The sequence below is a fragment of the Hypanus sabinus genome, chromosome X1, assembly GCF_030144855.1.
Source record: "Hypanus sabinus isolate sHypSab1 chromosome X1, sHypSab1.hap1, whole genome shotgun sequence".
NCBI classification, from domain to species: domain Eukaryota; kingdom Metazoa; phylum Chordata; class Chondrichthyes; order Myliobatiformes; family Dasyatidae; genus Hypanus; species Hypanus sabinus.
The window spans coordinates 56,855,934-56,877,042 of record NC_082738.1 but is presented as its reverse complement, the minus strand read 5'-3'; the positions used below and the strand labels follow the sequence as shown (position 1 = coordinate 56,877,042).

The following is a 21,109-nucleotide window of genomic DNA, read 5'->3' as shown; positions in this document are numbered from 1 at the left end:
GACGGCATAACACATGATGGTGAAGAGGTTATGTGCGATAAACTGAAAAACAACAGCTTCTCTACCCAGGTTAAAGAATCACAGATATCACCAACGAACATCATGTTGTAGCATTTGTAAGATTTGTAAATGGTGAAATTCAAGAAAACTTTTTCTGTAACAAAGAGCTGCTCAAAACAAACAAAGGCCAGGATATATTTAACGTTTTGTCTTCATATCTGGAAACAAAAGGTCTTGGAGGAAACGTGGCATCTGTACTGATGGTGCCCCATCAATGGTTGGCTCGATGAGAGGTTCTGTTTCTCTTATAAAACAAAATTCTGACATTGTCACAACACTGCTTCAACATTGTCAATAAATTTTCATGTTGTAAATAACATTAAAATCAATTTATAATCTTTATTTAAGTTAAATCTACCAAGCCTACATTTAGAAAAATTAAATCCTATTTTGGCTCAAGCCAGTTATTTAACAGAAATTTTATTATATTTGCCTTACGAGTTTTAAAAATTTATTAAAGGGAAAGAAAGGATAATTTCAAGAAAAGTAAGCTAAGCTTAACTACCTGGTTTTTTCAGGAAAGGTTGACTAAAAATTCATTCTCTACTCAAAAGAGCATTGACAATTATTCTTGGATTACTTACTGATCATGCTAGCGTACCGTGAGCTGTAGATATAATATACTTTTTCTTGTTTTTTAAAAAAAACAGTGTTTCCCTGAGACCTGAAAGTTATTTCAAGGGTTACTCCAGAGCAAAACAACTGAGAAAGGCTGCCTTAGGGAGAACAAAAATGGCCTTGGAGACCAATTTTCTAAGAGATATAATGTACCTTTTAGCACTGCTCAGGGAAGCTGTCTTGCTCCTCTACTCTTCTCCATATAAATGCTCCCTCAGTAGAGTATGAACTTGATTTTCACAGTTATGCAGAAAACACCAATTATATACCTTAGTTGAGCCTGATGATGATAACACCCTATCCTCTCTGACTTCTGGTATGGCTGCAATATACAAATGGATGAGCAATCATTTCCTAAAACTACATGAAGATAAAAACTGAAAACTTTTTGGTTGGTCCAAAAAGCCAAAGAAAGAGATAAATGTGGGAACTCGGTTCCCCTTGTAAAATCAGCACTAACTAGCCTGGGTGTTATCCTCGATTCAGATTTGAACTTTAAATCCCATAAAAATACATGACCAGAGCAGCATTTCTACACTTACAGAAATAATGCAAAGGTATACCTGTTTGTCACATAATGATGCTAAAAAAAAAAATTCAGGCCTTAATAGATGTTACTGGCCTTCCAAAGCAACCTACTGACAAACTTCAAATCATTCAAAACGTAACTTTTAACCAAAACCAGGATGAGGGAGCATATCACTTCAAACAAGATACTCTGCATTGGCTTTCTGTACCTTTTAGAATTGGTTTTAAGGTTCTCTTACTTGCTTTTAAAGCCCTTTAATAGTTTGGGTCCAGAGTATATCACAGAATCTTTTGTGTTTTACAATTCTGCTCGAGCTCTCAGGTCTTCTTTCGCTGGTCTCTTAAATTTAAATAATCTCCTTCAAAAGATGATTACAGGTCAGCTTTTTTGAAATACACTCCTAAACCGTAAAGTTTAATACCTAAAACTACAAGGGATGCAGATTCAGTTGACACTTAAATGCCAGCTCAAAACCTATATTTAAACTTGCTTTTAACTAACATACTGCTGTCCTTTATTTTCATGTTCGTACTTTTATCCCATTGTAATGCACTTCAAACTACATTATCTGTGTGAAAAGTCCTCTATAAATAAAGCTATTATTAAACTACCCTGATCAAAAGTGGATTTGACTATTGGATGCTTAAACCAATGCAACCACAATTAGTCAAATCTGTTTAGAGTGGCCATCTAACTAAACTTCCCGGTATAACTTTGGAATTGTAATGGAAGGACAAGTAAAAGAAACATAGCCATAAAGAAACATAGACATAAACATGATACAGTTACAAATCCATATTGTACTGGTCATTTAAATAGTAATTAAATCTTGTAAGTATAACATATATAAACTATCGATTTTATGATGAAATCAGCAATCAATATTTGCTATTAGATTCAGGAAAACTTTTTACACAAAAATTTTTAATAGCAAAGCATCTTTTGCAATGAAGTGTGAGAAATTACACGCTTGAGGAGTGCAAGAGAAAAGAAAGGACCACTGAAGTGGGTAAACCATGTAAAGAAGAAAGAATGCATTTTTGGAATGGGGTAGGTCAGGAAAAAGGTTGCTGATTGCTGGTATCTTACTAGTTTCTCCAAAGGCATCTGGTGCCTTTCAGATGGAACCCTGCTGAGACAATCTATCTTGTACAGACTACAAGAAATTCCAATACCTTTATGAAAATTATGTCAAAGCTTTTAGAATGCAGCATTTGATTATCCTAAAGCATACATTTTAAGGAATTAAGGGCTTAAGCAAAGCTAGAGAAGGTTGGCTAGAACTGTTCTAAGAATGAGGAAGTAGAGTGGGGAAAGAACTGTGGGGTATTCATAAGCTGTATAGGATCTAGAAAAGTAAATAAATAGACTAATCAAAAAGAAAGAGTTCATATTGTCGTGAATGCTATGTCAAACAAACAGATTTAAAAATTTGGGCAAAGGATGCCAAGGAAACATGAACAAATACTTTTACACATTGAGTGGTTAAGATAAAAAAAAAGTCCACATTTGGAAGCAAAGTTAATCCTAGTTTACAAACAAAAATGAATTAAATGTCTTTTTTAAAAAAAAACTTTACAGGATATCAGAACAAGAAGCCAAAGAATTCGACCAAGTGGTGAGTGCTTACAATACACCAACCTTAGCTGGATGGCCTGAATGACTGCTGTGTATTTTATGTAACTCTGATAGTTGAGCTGTCTCCAAGTGCAGAGCACCAACAGATTTCATTGTGCTCTACAAAACATACTGCATACATCAAACACATTACCTATTCAGCCAATATAAAGCTGCCTGATGTGTTATTGAACAAACATCTGTAAATAAATACCCTGGAGAGGTACACATTACATGCTGTGTAATGGGGGCATCCCAGCTGGTACAAGTTCAACAATTTTATTTAATACGTTGGAATATAATATTTAATCACAAATAATTGCATAACTAGTGCGTGAAATCAGGACTGGCATTCCAGTGAAAACATGACATTAAAATAGCACCGATTGCTTTCTTTTATCCTTGATCCCTTGTGGCAATGCTATCACCAAAAGAAATTTTGTGCACCATTCTGTTTCTTACTCCATTATCCACACATAGGCCTCAATAGTACTAGCAAATTAAAGAGCATCATATGCCCCCTTCTGTTACTGGGTTACAATAATGGAATATAGATCTTGTTTGAGGCTTAAACACTGATTGCAGGATTCAGGCACTCAGGTATTGCAGAGGCACTCCCAGACAAGTTCAGGCAGGAAAACTTGTTCTGGAGGCTCTATGACAATGCATTATGATTAGCTCAATTCAGCCATGCAGCATGAACATTTGCCATGTGGTTTTATAACCACAGAAGTCTCAGATAAAACGTTATACTTTATTAGGCTTTCTTGTATTAATACAGACAATTGCTTTGCAAAGGAGTTTAAACACCAATGTCCCTTAAAATAGACTTTCTGGTGTCTAGATAAGGTGCTAAGTAATACCGGATGACTGCACTAAAATCAAGATTTCTAAAGTTCAAAGTACATCTATTATCAAAGTATCTATGCAGTATACAATCCTGAGATTCGTCTTCCCACAGACAGCCACAAAACAAAGAAACACCATGGAACCCGTTCACATAAAACATCAAACATCCAACACGCAAACAACACAAAACTAGTAAGACACAGAATATTAAATATCAAACCACAGAGTCCTTGAAACAGACTAGGAATGTTCAATTTAGTTCAATTCAGTTCAATTTAGTGCTATATTGCTCATTGACTGCATTCTGCAGAGCCAGTCCTTCCCAATCAAAATTATGCAAAATTTTCTATATATTAAACAGAAACACATAACAGCTATTGCAGCTCAGGGTTCAATTCTGGCCTTCTCTTTAAGGAGTTTGTACCATCTCCCCATGAGCATGTGGGCTTGCTCCAGGCACTCCGCTTTCCTCCCATAGCCCAAGGACATTCTGGTAAGTGAGTTGGTTGGTAATTGTGGGGATTGTCCTTTGATTGGGCTGTTGTGATGTAAGTGGGTGGTCTGGCTTGTTGGGCTGCAAGGGCCTCCCACCCCACCAATCTCTTATTAAAATAAATAAATAAAATAAACTAATTCCAGACTCATTTTACATTTTAAATTGCACTTAAATACAAAATAAAGCAAATTTGCAAGAGTTGCTGATTTTTCAAGCTGTGCAAATATACAAGCAGTTCTCAGCAGTCTGCAGATGAACACGTGCACGCAATCGAGCTTGTCTTACACCAAGTAAACACAGGAGGACAGCACTGACAGGAGGGGAGTGAATGATGGGCTTTGGGTCTAGGGTATAGCTGTGGGTAGGGAGGACTGGGTGGGGAGCAGAGATAGTGCACTGTTTGGGTTAGTTGGGGGGAGGGGGAAATTGGCAGTGAGGAAGATTAATAACTCAGGGTTCAGATCAGGGGTTAGGATTGAATTGTAAACAGCTCCTGGTTGGGGTCCAGGGCCATAATCAGATTGGGTATTTCAGGGTGGCACAGAGAAGTAGGAGGTTACAGGGCTTTAAGGAAAGCCATTGCATGCGTCTTGTGAAGAACAAATAAAGATGTAATCTTTATAAATTTCTCCTTCTGGTATTTTTTCCCTCCCCATTCCCTCTTCTTCTATTCCGAGTCAAATAGATTGGGTTCAGATTTGGGGCCTGCTACATCATATCCAATGTTGTATGTGCAGGTTTTATACCGAGTATGTGAACTTGTTTAATAGCAAGTATAATTAATAAGCATTGGGTATATTTAAAGCAGAGAATGATGGGTTCTTGCTTAGTCAAGATGTCAAAGGTTACAGGAAGAAGGCATGAGGTTGAGAGGGATAATAAATCGTAATCAAATGGCAGAGCAGACTCAATGGGATGAATGGTGTTATTCTGCTCCTATGACTTATGATAACATGAACTGCAGAGTGCTCTAAAAACCAGTCCAATCCACAAACTGCACTGACCAAACCTTGCTCAAGACCCAAAACACCTGCACCTTCCTCCAGCACCAACAAGTGAGTAGGAGAGGGAGAATGGTCAAATATGGACAGACGGCACTGAACACCCACTGCCTTTTGTTCCCATTCTCATTGATTTCAATCTAGCCCAATGCTTTAATTGGGGAATGGTCAATAATTGGAGCTGATCAAGAAGCACTCCACTATTAGGCCACACACTCAGTTTTCAACCTTGCCAAGTTCCCTCGAAGCACCAGATCATTCAGCTGACCCAAAAAGCCCATGATCAAAATATAAATCACAGGCTCACACAGATTAGAGGAAGTATATTTAAAAGAAGAATTGCAAAAGAGGAATAGTGAGGCAGTGTTCACAAGTGTATGGACTGTTCAGAAATCTGATGGCAGAGAGTAAGAAGATATTACTAAAACGTTGAGTGTCTCTAGGTTGGAGGCTACCCAGATGGAATAAAAGGTGTTGCTCCTCTGACCTACGTGTGGCCTCATCATGATAGTAGAGGAGGCCATGGATGGACATTAAAATGGGTGGCCACTGGAAGATACCGCTTTTTCGGGCTGACGGAGTGTAGGTGTTTGAAGTGGACTCTCAATCTACATCAGGTCTCACCGATATACAAGAGGCCACACCAGAAGCACCAATACAATAGATGTTTCCGACAGACTCACAGGTGAAGTGTCGCTCACCTGGAAGGACTGTTTGGGGCCCTGAATGGTAGTGGGAGGTGTAGGGGCAGTTGTAGCACTTGTTCCGCTTGCAAGGTTAAGTGCCAGGAGGTAGATCAATGGAGAGAAATGGACAGAGTCACGTAGGGAGTGATCCCTGCAGTAAGCAGAAAGCGGGAGGGTGGGGGAGAGGGAAAGGGAAAATTGTGCTTGGTGATGGGATCTCTTTGGAGATGGGGGAAGCTGTGGAGAATTATGTGCTATACGCGGAGGCTCGTGGGTGGTAGGTGAGGACAAGAGGAATCCTGTCCCTGGTGGGGTGGCGGGAGGATGGAGTGAGGGCAGATGTGCGCAAAATGGAAGAGATGTGGTTGATTGTGGAGGAAGGATAGCCCCTTTCTTTGAAGGAGGAAGGCATCTCCTTCATTCTGGAATGAAAAGCCTCATCCTGATAGCAGATGCAGCAGAGACAGATGAATTGAGAGAAGGGGATGGCAATTTTACAAGTAACAGGGCGGGAAGAGGTATAGTCCAGGTAGCTGTGAGAGCGTGTGGGTTTGTAATAGACATCAATGGATAAGCCGTCTCCAGAGATAAAGACAGAGGGATCGAGAAAAGGGAGGGAGGTGTCAGAAGTGGATCAGGTAAATTTGAGAGCAGGGTGGAAGTTGGAGGCAAAGTTGATGAAGCCGAATAGATCAGAATGGGTGCAGGTAAAGTTGATGAAATCATAACCTCATTTGTGATCTCTGTTCACCCCACTGGATTTCTGAGATCAAGAGAGTGGAACTCCCACAGTACAATGGCTTTTCCCACTTTAAAAACTCACCCGCACAAAATTCATCAGATATAATGGATAGTAATGAGTAATGGTATTAGTAATGTTTAATCTGTTCGGTATTTCATTTAAATACATAATTTGTTACTCAGTTAAACAGAAGTTCATTTTTTTACCTTTTTAAGTATTTCCATAAAACTTCAGCCAAAATATATGGTCCTAATATGTCCACTGGAATCTATTGTGTATCACAATAACTCACTGAAGAATTAACTGCTTGTTCCTGAGTATTTAAAATTTCAACTACATTTCCTAACTATACTCCCAAAAATAAAGGACAATTAGGACCAAATATTGTACTAGAAGATCAAGATGTAAAATTATTTTTTTTTAAATATGAAAGAAACAAGACACAGGAAGGATAAGTGGAGCTATTCAGTTTGGGAAATTGATTAATTAATTAAGGTGTGCTTTTAACAATTGCAATAGAATAATCAAGGGAAATATTAATCACTGTATAGACATTTGCCAGTTTGAATCACCTAATCTTCAGTAATTACATAGAATGCATTCAAGTTATTGCATTGTGTGCCAATGAGGGAACATGCTCTCTATTCCACAGACAATACTTGACCCATTGCAATTTTCTATTTTGGTTTTATTTCAGTTTTAAAATTAAGTTAGGGTATCTGCTATACGCTCACCTACTTCTCTTTAGTGCCACTACTTAACATTAGTTTTAATGAGTCTTGGATTCAACATTAATTTTATTATAAATCAGATGAATTGCTGAGATATTTAGGAGAGCAATATTTATTCTTGACAAATTTTGCTTCATTTCATGTAATTCAACCTGACAAAAGTTAGATCTTAGTTGCTCATTCCTATCAGCCCCATTCTTTGACAAATATTTACAAATTAATGTTTATTAATTTGTTTACCAATACAAAATCTGATAATGGCATGCTGGATTGTTGGTGCGAGGACATGTGTTGCAGTAATCTATCCTGTATAAATAGCAAAAAAAATTACCTCTCACACAAGCCATTATCTTTATTCCAATCTATGCAGTTAGAATCCTTCATTAAAACCACTCTTCATTATATGCCGTTATCTGCACCAGCATTTTCCACACTTGCATAAGTCAGCTGCCATTGAAGAAGTTACATACTCATACTAAACTGCTAACTTTCCTTCTAATATCTCTATTGGTTTCACTGCCTTGACTCGGGTTTATCATCACTGTTGGATAGGATCCACTTCTGCAATTGCACACTCACTTTTCATTTTGGTTTCCTTTACTCTGTATATTACTCTCATCAACCTCTCTGCGAAGAGCATCTCTGAACACATGTTGAACTTAAAGTGGATGGACTACAGGAGCAGAACATAAAGTCAGGACAGTATACACAATTCTAAATTCTAAAATGGCGCCGCAGATGGCGGCCTCAGTGCCGAGCTCTCTGGCTTTTTGTGTGTTTTTGTGTCTTTTTATTGTTTTTGTTCAGTCATATTCAGCAGGGATGAGCTCCTGAACACCAGGCAGCTCATTAACAACTACCTTCCAACTTTTCACTCTGACCTGAATAGTTTTTCTGAGATCTTGGTTGGCGGAGCAGCGGCTCTGTATGGATTATGGAAGAGTCGTAAACGAAGGAAGAGAGCCGGTGCGCTTGTTAAACGGAGACTGCAGGGATTCTGCACCGCGCTCCCAGCGATACACCTCGCCAACGTTTGCTCTCTTCCTAATAAGTTGGACGAGCTGCTTCTTCTGACCAGAACCAGTGGAGACTTTGCGAATTCTGCGGCTCTTTGTTTCACTGAAACGTGGCTCGGTGATTCCGTTCCGGATGGAGGTCTGCACGTCCCCGGCTTCCAGCTGCTGCGAGCGGACCGCGTCACGGAGTTATCGAGGAAATCAAGGGGTGGTGGAATCTGTTTTTACATCCATGAAGGCTGGTGCACTGATGTTAAGGTTCTTCACAGACACTGCAACCCAAACCTGGAGTTTCTTGTTCTGAACTGTAAGCCTTTCTATTCACCGCAAGAGTTTTCCTCATTTATCCTTGTCGGTGTTTATGTTCCACCTCAGGCCAACATGAGCGAGGCCATTCGGCGGCTGGCTGATCATATTATGCGTTTAGAACGGGAACACACAGATTCGCTGTTGATCGTCCTAGGAGATTTCAACAGAGCTAAACTGAATCACGAACTCCCGAAATACAGACAACATGTTAACTGCCCCACCAGGGATAGTAACACTCTGGACCACTGTTATACTATCCTAAATAATGCTTACCGTTCTATTCCCCGTGCAGCCTTAGGACTCTCTGACCACTGTCTGATCTACCTCATCCCAGCCTATAGGCAGAGACTTAAATCTGCTAAGCCTGTGGTGAGGAAGGTGAAGAAGTGGACCAGTGAGGCGGAACAGCAACTTCAGGACTGTTTTGACACCACTGACTGGGATGTCTTTGAAGCTGCAGCCACCAATATACATGAACTGACAGACACTGTGACATCCTACATCAGTTTTTGTGAGGATGCATGTGTACCCACAAAAACTTTCCGGACCTTCGCCAACAATAAGCCATGGTTTACCCCCAAACTCAGACATCTTCGTCAAGCTAAGGAGGACGCCCACAGGAGTGGGAATAGGGCCCTGTACAGGCTGGCCAGAAATGCACTGACCAGAGAAATCAGAGTGGCCAAGCGGCTCTACTCCGAAAAGTTGAGGAATAATTTCTCAGCTAACGACTCATTGTCGGTGTGGAGAGGCCTGCAGGAGGTCACTGGCTACAGGAGACGCACTGCCCCCCCTGCTGAGGTTAACAAAGCTTTGGCTGATGACCTTAAATACCTTTTACTGTCGATTTCAGAGGGTCCATCTTACACCTGTCCCTCCCCCCTCTTCGGTCTCTCTTCCTGCCTTCCGTCGACCATCACTCACTGGCACTCATCCCCCAATCACTGCAATCACCTCCCCACCATCTCTGCCCAGCCCCCCTAGATCACAGCTTAGAATCAGCGAAGGAGAAGTATGTCAACTGTTCCAGCGACTTAAGACCCGAAAATCTCCAGGCCCAGATGGGGTCTCCCCCTCCTGTCTACAAGCCTGTGCTGATCAGCTGGCTCCCATCTTCACTCAGCTCTTTAATAGATCTCTGGAGCTGAGTGAGGTTCCGACTTGCTTCAAGCGCTCTACCATCATCCCGGTCCCCAAGAAACCCACCATCACAGGACTGAATGACTACAGACCTGTCGCCTTGACATCTGTGGTCATGAAATCCTTTGAACGCTTGGTGTTGAACCACCTGAAGACCCTCACCAGTAGCCTGTTGGATCCCCTGCAGTTTGCCTACCAGGCAAATAGGTCAGTAGACGATGCAGTCAACCTGGGACTGCACTATATCCTGCAACATCTGGATCATCCTGGGACCTATGCTCAGATGCTGTTTGTGGATTTCAGTTCGGCGTTTAACACCATCGTCCCTCATACCCTCTGCTCCAAATTGTCTCATCTCACTGTGCACCTGACCTCTGCGATTAGATTTACAGCTTCCTGACCAACAGAAGTCAGCAGGTAAGGATGGGACAGGTCACCTCGGATACTCGAATCACCAACACCGGCACCCCCCAGGGGTGCGTCCTCTCTCCACTGCTGTTCTCCCTCTACACCAATGACTGCACCTCCTCCAACCCCTATGTGAAGCTTTTGAAGTTTGCAGACGACACCACCGTCATCGGACTCATCCAGAACAGTGATGAGTCTGCATATCGACAGCAGGTGGACCAACTGGCGCTCTGGTGCAGTCGGAACAATCTGGAGCTGAACACACTCAAGACAAAGGAGATGATAGTGGATTTCAGGAGATATCACCCCGTTATGTCCCCCCTCGCTGTCCCCAGCAGCCCTGTGTCCACTGTGGAGAACTTCAGGTTCCTGGGAACCACCATCTCTCAGGATCTGAAGTGGGAGCAGAACATCAGCTCCATCCTGAAGAAGGCCCAGCAGCGGATGTATTTCCTGCGGCTCTTGAGGAAATATGGTCTGCCTCAGGAATTGCTGCTGCAGTTCTACACTGCAGTCATTGAGTCTGCCCTGTGCACCTCCATCACTGTGTGGTTTGGAGCCGCCACCAAGCAGGATAGAACCAGACTACAGCGCACAGTAAGGAATGCCGAGCGCATCATTGGAGCCTCCCTGCCCTCTATTGTGGACCTGTACTCTTCCAGGCTCAAGAAGAGGGCGGGGAACATCATAAAGGACTCCTTCCATCCTGCGCACGGACTGTTTGAACTGCTTCCGTCTGGTAGGCGCTTCAGATCCCTCCAGACTAAGACTAATAGGCACTGGAGAAGTTTTTTCCCTACTGCGGTCACTTTGCTGAACAGTTAACTGCCGGTTAACTGTCGGCTAATTATTACTTGGATTGCACTACCTGTATGTATAATCTATATTTTCATTTATATTTATCATTATTATTGTTATCAGCAGAGAGACAACATCTGCCGGAAGTAAATTCCTTGTATGTGCACAGGTACTTGGTGATTAAAGTCTGATTCTGAAAATGCTGGAGGAACTCTGCAGGCCAACCAGCATCTATGGAAAAGAGTAAACAGTGTGTGTTTCGTGCAGAGACCCTTCATATGTGTTGCTTGGATTTCCAACATCTGCAGATTTTCTCGTGTTTGACATACACAAGACAGACTACTCACAAACTCCAATATTCTGCTATTCAGATACAATTTGCACTGCAGAGTCCAATATATAATTTATAAACTATTTTAATCTACCAAGGACATTTTGTTTAAATTAAGTACTTGCTTTCTAGTTAACCAATCCTCTACAAATCTTCAATTGGTAGTACCTCCTATATTCTGCAACAAATTCACAGTCTCCCACACTGTTTAATAAATATTTCAACTAAAACTATGCAGCACCCTCAATAAAACCTCTGAGAAGTTAACTTTAGGAGTACAAAGTATACAGCAAGTTGCAAATGAGACAAATTATGACTTTTCATGAAAAAGCACTTCCTCCAAAATAACAAAAATACAAAATTTACCATCATGAATTAACCTGCAGCTCAGAATCTGCAGCTTCACAATATGTTACAACCACTTAATTATTCCATTGGAAAGAAGCTATCTTCAGCCAACAAACCCTAAACAGAACTGAGCAATGCAGCATAATATAATCAGGGTAAGCTTTACTAGAATCAGCCAAAACTACAAATAGTAAGTCAACAATAGGAGTGTGGTAGTATTCCCATTATATAGTTAAAAATTTTGGAAGGCAACAAGTTGCACTAAAATCATAAGTTTCAATGAACTGCATTCAGCTTTCTCTTCAGCAAATTAGCTGCATCAACTGTTTTCCAATGGAGCACCTGATCTGAATAAGTTTGTGACCAAGGTTATGAAACTTACCTTTGAACAACCTTTAAGTATTGGTCATTCAAATGAAGTGCACAATTGCAGATAAAGTATTTGATTGATCACATGGCATCAAACCACATTTGGAAACTTAACAAGAAAACATTAGAGTCATAGAGCACTACAATACAAAAAAAAAGACCCTTTAGCACCTCTCTCCTTGCCAAACTTTTATTCTGCCTAGCCCCAATGACCTGCATCTGGACCACAGCCCTACATATTGTTCTCATCTATGTACTTTTCCAAACATGTCTCAAGCATTGAGATTGAATCTGAATTCACCACATCCATTAGCAGCTCATTCCACATTCTCACCACCATCTGAGTGAAAATGTTCCCCTTTAAGCATTTCACCTTTCACCCTTAACCTATGCCTTCTAGTCCTGATTTCACCTAACCTCAGTGGAAAAAACCTGCTTGCATTTACCCTAACAATAACCCTCAACTTTATTTTATTATTTAGAGATACAGCACAGAATAGGCTCATCCGGCTCAGCAACCACCGATTTAGCCCTAACCAAATCACTGGATGATTTACAATGACAAATTAACTGGTATGTCTTTGTACTACATGAGAAAATTGGAGCACCAGGAGAAAATGGACAGACTTCTTACAGAGGATGTTGGAATTGAACTCTGAACTTTGATGCCCTGCAGTGTAATAGCATCACACTAATCGCTACACTACTGTGGTGCTTGAGGCATATTATGTATACCTCCATCAAATCTCCCCTTATTCTCCTATGCTCCAGGAAATCAAGTCCTAACCTATTCAACTTTTCCATCTATTTCATATCCCCAAGTCCCCGTAAATCCTTGTACTGCAACTTTTCTCTGCACTCTTTCAATCTTCTTGATATCTTTCCTGTAGGTCAGGTAAGTGACCGGAACTGCACACTATACTCCAAATCAGGCCTCACCAGCGTCACATGCATTTTCAACATAACATCCCAATTCGTGTGCTCAGTATTTTGATATATGGGGGTAAGGTTTATGATCCAAACAAAATGTTTTAGAATGCTTTATTAAACATTGGAAATGGTTATGTGAGGCATCATCTGTGCAGTTAAAACTAAGTTAATGTTTCATCAGAACAACAAAGTTAGAAAATAAAATTCAAGTTACTGAGCGGCAGCAGAGAAAACAAAAAGGGAAGGCCTGCCAAAAGGTTGAGCAGGTGGAGTCAAAGGCAAAAATGGTGGTCAAACCTATTCAGAGATAGATAAAAAGAATGATAAATAAAATTCTTGTGGTGATGGAAGGACGAGACAGCAAAATCAAGTCAGAAACCAAGGGAAAACAAAAACAATGCTAGAAAGGCAAATAAACTCTTCTTGGGCTTCCAGCCAGGTACGCGTATTGAACAGAATTGAATTGACTTTATTTCTTCCTTCCTTCACATACATGAGTAAAAATCTTTACACCTCTATTTAAATGTGCAATGTGCAATCATAACACTTCTATCTAAATGTACAATTATAACCAATGTTTCAATGACAAACTCTGCCATCTTCCTCAGGGATGATGCCTGGGCATGTCTAGTCCAGTGGTGTATATATATACCCCCATCAAATGTCCCTCCTGATTGGAGGTTTAACCAATCAGGTTTCTGCTGTGCCCCCTTGTTTACAATTGAATTCCAATTCTTAAAGTGAGACCTTCATCTTTGTTAAGATTCCTTTCCTCTAGTTTTATTTCAATTACTTCCTTTACCAGGTGGTCCCAAAAGCCATTAGCATGGCACAGTAGTTTTGTGCCAAAGTTAATCCTATGGCCATTGTGAATAAATGTTCTACCACCACCGATTTCTCTTGATAACCCAACCGTATACACCTCCTGTTCTTCTTGACGGGGGGTGCCACCATGCATCCCATCTGGCCAATATGCACTGCTCCACATCAGGCCAATATACCCTGCACCACATTCACAAGGAATCCTGTAAAATGCTAGAAAGACTTTATATGAAATCACTGAGCTGATTGATTTGTACTAGATACAGAAGAGGAGTAGGCTAACAGGCCCTTTAAGCCTGCCCCAACATTCACTACTATGGCTGATTTATGCTGGCCCTAACTCCTCTTCTGTACCATTCCCAATATTGATCACTAACCCATCATCTGACAAAAAGTTCAAGAAAGGGAAACTTTTGAGTACTGCAAGATTAAAAATTCCTACTGCTACCCTGACCGACTATTCTTCACCCCAAATGGATTCCTGTACAAACCATTCCACGCTCTCAAATTCTCTCCCACATTTATGCCTCCTTAATACTTATCGTGCATCTCTTTCCTCAATCACAATTTCTCCAAGACTCACAGCTTCACCTCCACTTGCCCATTTATCACTCTCACCGCCAACTAAGAACTGCCCTTGTCTTCACCTTTTACCCACATGCATCCATTTTTAAAGCATCAATCTCTTATCATTTTCAAAAGGTCCATAGAGATGCCAATGCCACCACAGCATCCCCTTCCCATGAACCACTGTGATCTCTGGAGTGGGAGATCATGGAGTGAATTGGAGACAGCCCCTTGTTGACTTTACGCACCATTTTTAAAAAACAAGGGAACCAGCACTAAAGGAGAAGCTAATCATCTTCAACACAAAACCCTAGGAAGAGAAAATGAAATGTGGAATGATTTAACCTGTTGTGGTTGGGGGACAGGGAAGAGAGGAAAACAGGTAATTATGCAAAGTTAATTAACAGTCCATTTTGCAGAAGAGGAACACCTTGGGCATAGCCCAAGTTTGGGCTACTAAAAACAGGCCTTAACCCTGTGATTAAACCCACTTCAGCATTCAAGAGCACTCGACATGCATGGTGAAGTTCAGTTCTTCCTTGAGCGTTTTCAGGAAGACTGGATCACCCCTCCCTGGATTGCCCAGGTCTGAGAACAAGGCCCAATAGTTTTGCTCTGCATAGTCAATAGCAGGTTCATCAGCCTCCTGAAACAAGTTCCAATCTCTTTTCCTCATTGCTGGCATTCCCACTAGTTGCCCATGTTCCACCCTGCACCCCTGTGGTCATACTGTCCCACAAATTTCTCTAGCATTTAGCTGTAACCAATATGTGTATGTCTTTGAGGTACATTTGGTGGATTTTGATCATTTCTTTTAACTTACACCAAAATTCTGCATTGTCGCACAGATCTCTAAGTGAGGATAGCTCAGATAGAATGCTCTGCTTTTCACCTAGGGTGAAAGACTAGTGGACGGTAGTGATGAGTGCAAGTGCTTTTCCCCTAGGGTGAAGGATTTATCAATGGTGGGGAAGGTTCAAGTTTGAATTTATTGTCATTCAAGCACACACATGTATACAGCTAAACAAAGCATTATTCCTCTGGGGCCGAGGTGCAGAACAATACACACACAGCACATATAATTATGATCCAGGACATTGTCACATATTAGTACAATCCCCAAGTGACATGGCCTAAAAATTGACAGGTCGACATCAAGTGCGAGGTGCATGATTATGTAAGACAGTATTGGCATTAGTATAATAAAACAAGCAGTTGTATAAATGTGTGAAACAGCAGCAACAACAGGTACAGAACGAATGACAATTACAGGATGAGAGTACATCTGCGTGGGGGCAGCAGAGCATTCAGAAAGGGCGTACCTGTGTGCTGGATGGCAACAGGGCTGTGCCTGTGTTGAAGCTGGTCGAATCTACAACCCTCTGCAGTCTCACTGGACCCTGTGCAATGGAGCCTGCATCCAAGCAGTGATGCAACTGTCAGAATTCTCCCCTCTGTACTCAGCTGAGATAGCATTTCTAACATTGTAGTACTCTATTTTGTACCAAGTGAATATAACCATATAACCATTACAGCACGGGAACAGGCTATCTCAGCCATACCATTTGGGTGTCTCTATCACACTCACAGGACCTTGACTCTATTCCTCAGACTATGGAATCTCCTATCATCATCATAAGACATAGGAGCAGAATTAGGCCATTCAGCCCATTGAGTCTGCTCCACCAATTCATCATGGCTGATCCTAGATCCCATTCAATCCCATACACCTGCCCTCTCACCATATGTTCTGACCACTGCAGTCCTCTTCACCTCTCTTCTGAGCCACAGTGCCAGACTCAGTATCAATGACCCTTGACTAGACAGCAGCGCAGGCACAATAGAAGCATTCCTGTGCTGACCTGGAGTGGAGTCTGAGTCTGGCCCTGTGGCTCAGAAGGGTAGGGAACTGAAAAGGATGGCAGCGGTACCAGGGGACTCTATAGTTAGGGGGACCAATAGGTGATTCTGCAGATGCAAAAAAAACCACGGATGGTAGACTTCCTCCCAGGTGCCAGGGTCCGCAATGTTTCAGAATGCACCCACAATATTCTGAAATGGGAGTGAGCAGCCAGAAATCATGGTACATATTGGTACCAACAACATAGGTAAAAAAAGCTATGCCTGTCTGTCAGATATATGGAAGAGTCTAAGTTCCAGGCCTACACTGGTGACCGTCCCGCACTTCTCCTACGCTACATCGACAACAGTTTTGGTGCTGCTTCCTGCACTGTGCTGAACTCGTCGATTTCATATACCCTGCCCTCAAATTTACCTGCTCCATTTCCAACATCACCCTCCCCTTTCTTGATCTATCTGTCTCTATCTCTGGAGACAGCTTATCTATTGATGTCTATTACATACACACAGACTCTCACAGCTACCTGGACTATACCTCTTCCCGCCCAGGTACTTGTAAAAACGCCATCTTCTTTTCTCAATTCCGCCGGCTCTGCCGCATCTGCTCTCAGGATGAGGCATTTCATTCTTGAACAAAGGAGATGTCCTCTTTTTTCAAAGAAAGTATCTTCCCTTCCTCCACCATCAACGCTGCCCTCAACCGCATCTCTTCCATTTCATACACGCCTGCTCTTAAACCATCCTCCCACCACCCTACAAGGGATAGGGTTCCTCTTGTCCTCGCCTACCACCCCACCAACCTCCATGTCCAGCACGTAATTCTCCATAGCTTCCGCCATCTCCAACAGAATCCCATCACCAAGCACATCTTTCCTCCCCCCCCCCCCCGCCACGTTCTGCTTTCCGCAGGGATTGCTCCCGACACGACTCCCTTGTCCATTTGTCCCTCCCCTCTACTATCCTTCCTGGCACTTACCCTTGCAAGTGGGACAAGTACTACACCTGCTCCTACACCTCCTCCCTCACTACCATCCAGGGCCCCAAACAGTCTTTCCAGGTGAGGCAACGCTTCACCTGTGAGTCTGTTGGGGTCATCTACTGTATCTGGTGCTCCCGGTGTGGCCTCCTGTTTATCGGCAAGACCCAACATAGATTGGGAGACGGCTTTGCCGAGCACCTACAGTCTGTACGCCAGAAAAAGCAGGATCTCCCAGTGGCTACTCATTTTAATTCCACTTCCCATTCCCATTCCCATTCTGATATGTCTATCCACAGCCTCCTCCACTGTAGTATGAGGCCACACTCAGGTTGGAGGAACAACACCTTATATTCCGTCTGGGTAGCCTCCAGCCTCATGGCATCAACATCGACTTCTCGAACTTCCGGTAATGCCGCTCCCTTCACAATTCCCCATCCCCTTTTCCCTCTCTAACCTTCTCTCCTTGCTTGCCCATCGCCTCCCCCTGATGCTCCTCTTCTCTTTTCTTTCTTCCATGGCCTTCTGTCCCCTCCTATCAGATTCCCTTTTTTCCAGCCTATCTTTCACCAATCAACTTCTCAGCTCTTTACTTCCCTTTCCCCTCCTCTCGGTTTCACCTATCACCTTGTGTTTCTCCCTCCCTTCTCCCCACATTTTAACTGTACTCCTCAGCTTTCTCCCCCAGTCCTTTCCAAAGGGTCTCGGCCCAAAACATCAACTGTACTTTTTTCCATAGATGCTGCCTGGCCTGCTGAGTTTTTCCAGCACTTTGTGTGTGTTGCTTGGATTTCCAGCATCTGCAGATTTTCTCTTGTTGGTTAAAAAAAACATTCTGGGAATCATATTTAGGCCTCTAAACAGTAGCCACGATGTGGAGTTTGGATTGCAAAGGGAGCTGGAAAGGACTGTAATAAGGGTAATGTCACAATTGTAATGGAAGGCTTCAATATGCAAGGGGATTGGGACAATCAATTTGGTGTCGGATCGCAAGAGAGGGAATTTTTGAATGTCTAACATATGTTTGTTTCAAAGCAGATTGTGCTTGAACCTACTTGGGGAAAGGCTATTTTAGACAATAGACAGTAGGTGCAGGAGTAGGCCATTCAGCCCTTCTAGCCAGCACCGCCATTCACTGTGATCATGGCTGATCATACACAATCAGTACCCCGTTCCTGCCCTCTTCCCATATCCCTTGACCCCACTATCTATAAGAGCTCTACCTAACTCTCTCTTGAATGCATCCAGAGACTTGGCCTCCACTGCCTTCTGGGGCAGAGCATTCCACATAACCACCACTCTCTGGGTGAAAAAGTTTTTCCGCATCTCTGTTCTAAATGGCCTACCCCTTATTCTTAAACTGTGGCCTCTAGTTCTGGACTCACCCATTAGCGGGAACATGCTTCCTGCCTCTAACGTGTCCAATCCCTTAATAATCTTATATGTTTCAATCAGATCCCCTCTCATCCTTCTAAATTCTAGTGTATACAAGCCCAGTCGCTCCAATCTTTCAACATATGACAGTCCCGCCATTCCGGGAATTAACCTTGTGAACCTACGCTGCACTCCCTCAATAGCAAGAATGTCCTTCCTCAAATTTGGAAACCAAAACTGCACACAGTACTCCAGGTGGGGTCTCACCAGGGCCCTGTGCAGCTGCAGAAGGACCTCTTTACTCCTATACTCAATTCATCTTGTTATAAAGGCCAACATGCCATTAGCTTTCTTCACTGCCTGCTGTACCTGCATGCTTGCTTTCATTGACTGATGTACAAGAACACCTAGATCTCGTTGTACTTCCCCTTTTCCTAACTTGACTCTACTTAGATAGTAATCTGCTCTCCTGTTCTTGCCACCAAAGTGGATAACCTCATTTATCCACATTAAACTGCATCTGCCATACATTTGCCCACTCACTCAACCTGTCCAAGTCACCCTGCATTCTCATAACATCCTCCTGACATTTCACACTGCCACCCAACTTTGAGTCATCAGCAAATTTGCTAATGTTACTTTTAATCCCTTCATCTAAATCATTAACGTATATTGTAAACAGCTGCTGTCCCAGCACCGAACCGTGCGGTACCTCACTGGTCACAGCCTGCCATTCAGAAAGGGACCCGTTAATCGCTACTCTTTGTTTCCTGTCAGCCAGCCAATTTTCAATCCATGTCAGTACTCTCCCCCCAATACAATGTGCCCTAATTTTGCCCACTAATCTCTTATGTGGGACTTCATCAAAAGCTTTCTGGAAGTCCAGGTACACTATATCCACTGGCTCTCCCTTGTCCAATTTCATAGTTACATCCTCAAAAAACTCCAGAAGATTAGTCAAGCATGATTTTCCCTTCATAAATCCATGCTGACTCAGACTGATCCTTCTACTGCTATCCAAATGTGTCATAATTTCCTCTTTTATAATTGACTCCAGCATCTTTCCCACCACTGACGTCAGGCTAACCTGTCTATAATTCCTTGTTTTCTCTCTCCCTCCTTTCTTGAAAAGTAGGACAACATTAGCCACCCTCCAATCAGCAGGAACTTTTACTGAATCTATAGAACATTGGAAAATGATTACCAATGCGTCCATGATTTCTAGAGCCACCTCTTTAAGTACCCTGGGATGCAGACCATCAGATCCCGGGGACTTATCAGCCTTCAGACTCAACAGTCTATCCAACACCGTTTCTTGCCTAATATAAATTTCCTTCAGTTCATCCTTTACCCTAGTTCCTTTGGCCACTATTACATCTGGGAGATTGTTTGTATCTTCGCTAGTGAAGACAGATCCAAAGTACCTGTTCAACTCATCTGCCATTTCCTTGTTCCCCATAATAATTTCACCCGTTTCTGTCTTCAATGGCCCAATTTTGGTCTTAACTATTTTTTTGCTATTCACATACCTAAAGAAGCTTTTACTATCCTCCTTTATATTCTTGGCTAGTTTACCTTCGTACCTCATTTTTTCTTGGCGTATTGCCTTTTTTGTTATCTTCTGTTGCTCTTTAAAAGCTTCCCAGTCCTCCGGTTTCCCGTTCATCTTTACTATGTTATACTTCTTCTCTTTTATTTTAATACTGCCCTTTACTTCCCTCGTCAGCCATGGCCGCCCCTTACTCCCCTTAGGATCTTTCTTCCTCTTTGGAATGAACCAATCCTGCACCTTCTGCATTATTCCCAGAAATACCTGCCATTTTTGTTCACTGTCTTCCCTGCTAGGGTATTGTTCCATTGAACTTTGGCCAGCTCCTCCCTCATAGCTCCATAGTTCCCTTTGTTCAAATGTAATACTGTAATTTTAGATTGGGTGTTGTGTAATAATCCAGATCTTAACCATATAACAATTACAGCACAGAAACATGCCATCTCGGCCCTTCTAGTCCGTGCCGAACGCTTACTCTCACCTAGCCCCACCGACCTGTACTCAGCCCATAACCCTCCATTCCTTTCCTGTCCATGTACCTATCCAATTTTACTTTAAATGACAGTACCGAACCTGCCTCTACCACTTCTACTGGAAGCTCGTTCCACACAGCTACCACTCTCTGAGTAAAGAAGTTCCCGGTCATGTTACCCCTAAACTTTTGCCCCCTAACTCTCAACTCAAGTCCTCTTGTTTGAATCTCCCCAACTCTCAATGGAAAAAGCCTATCCATGTCAACTCTATCTAAAGACAAGACATGGACATCCAATCTTGCAGAAGCTTGAAGCTTGTCTGCAAGATTGCCATACCTATACACCAAGGACTGAAAGCTGTTGAAATCTGGAAAATCATAGTGCTGCTTTAATTTTCTTGAAAATAAATTTGAAAATCCTCTAAGACCTGGACATAAGAACTTCTGATAAACAAGACTAACTCTTGACTCATAAAGTGTAGTTTTTCTTTCGAGATGTAACATACACACC

At 42.2% G+C, this 21,109-nt stretch overlaps 1 protein-coding gene across 8 annotated transcripts in view; it reads right to left on the bottom strand.

Annotated features, from left to right (window-relative positions):
- The window catches only part of spop (speckle type BTB/POZ protein), a 121,552-nt gene that overhangs the window by 71,468 nt on the left and 28,975 nt on the right, over nt 1-21,109 (bottom strand). The window contains exon 1 of one of the 8 annotated variants that reach the window (XM_059956638.1): nt 15,690-15,708. The exons of the other annotated variants lie outside the window; for them this stretch is intronic. The gene's annotated coding sequence lies outside the window, so the exon portion shown is untranslated. Of the gene's footprint in view, nt 1-15,689; nt 15,709-21,109 lie in introns of those variants that run through there. 8 annotated transcript variants of the gene reach the window in all.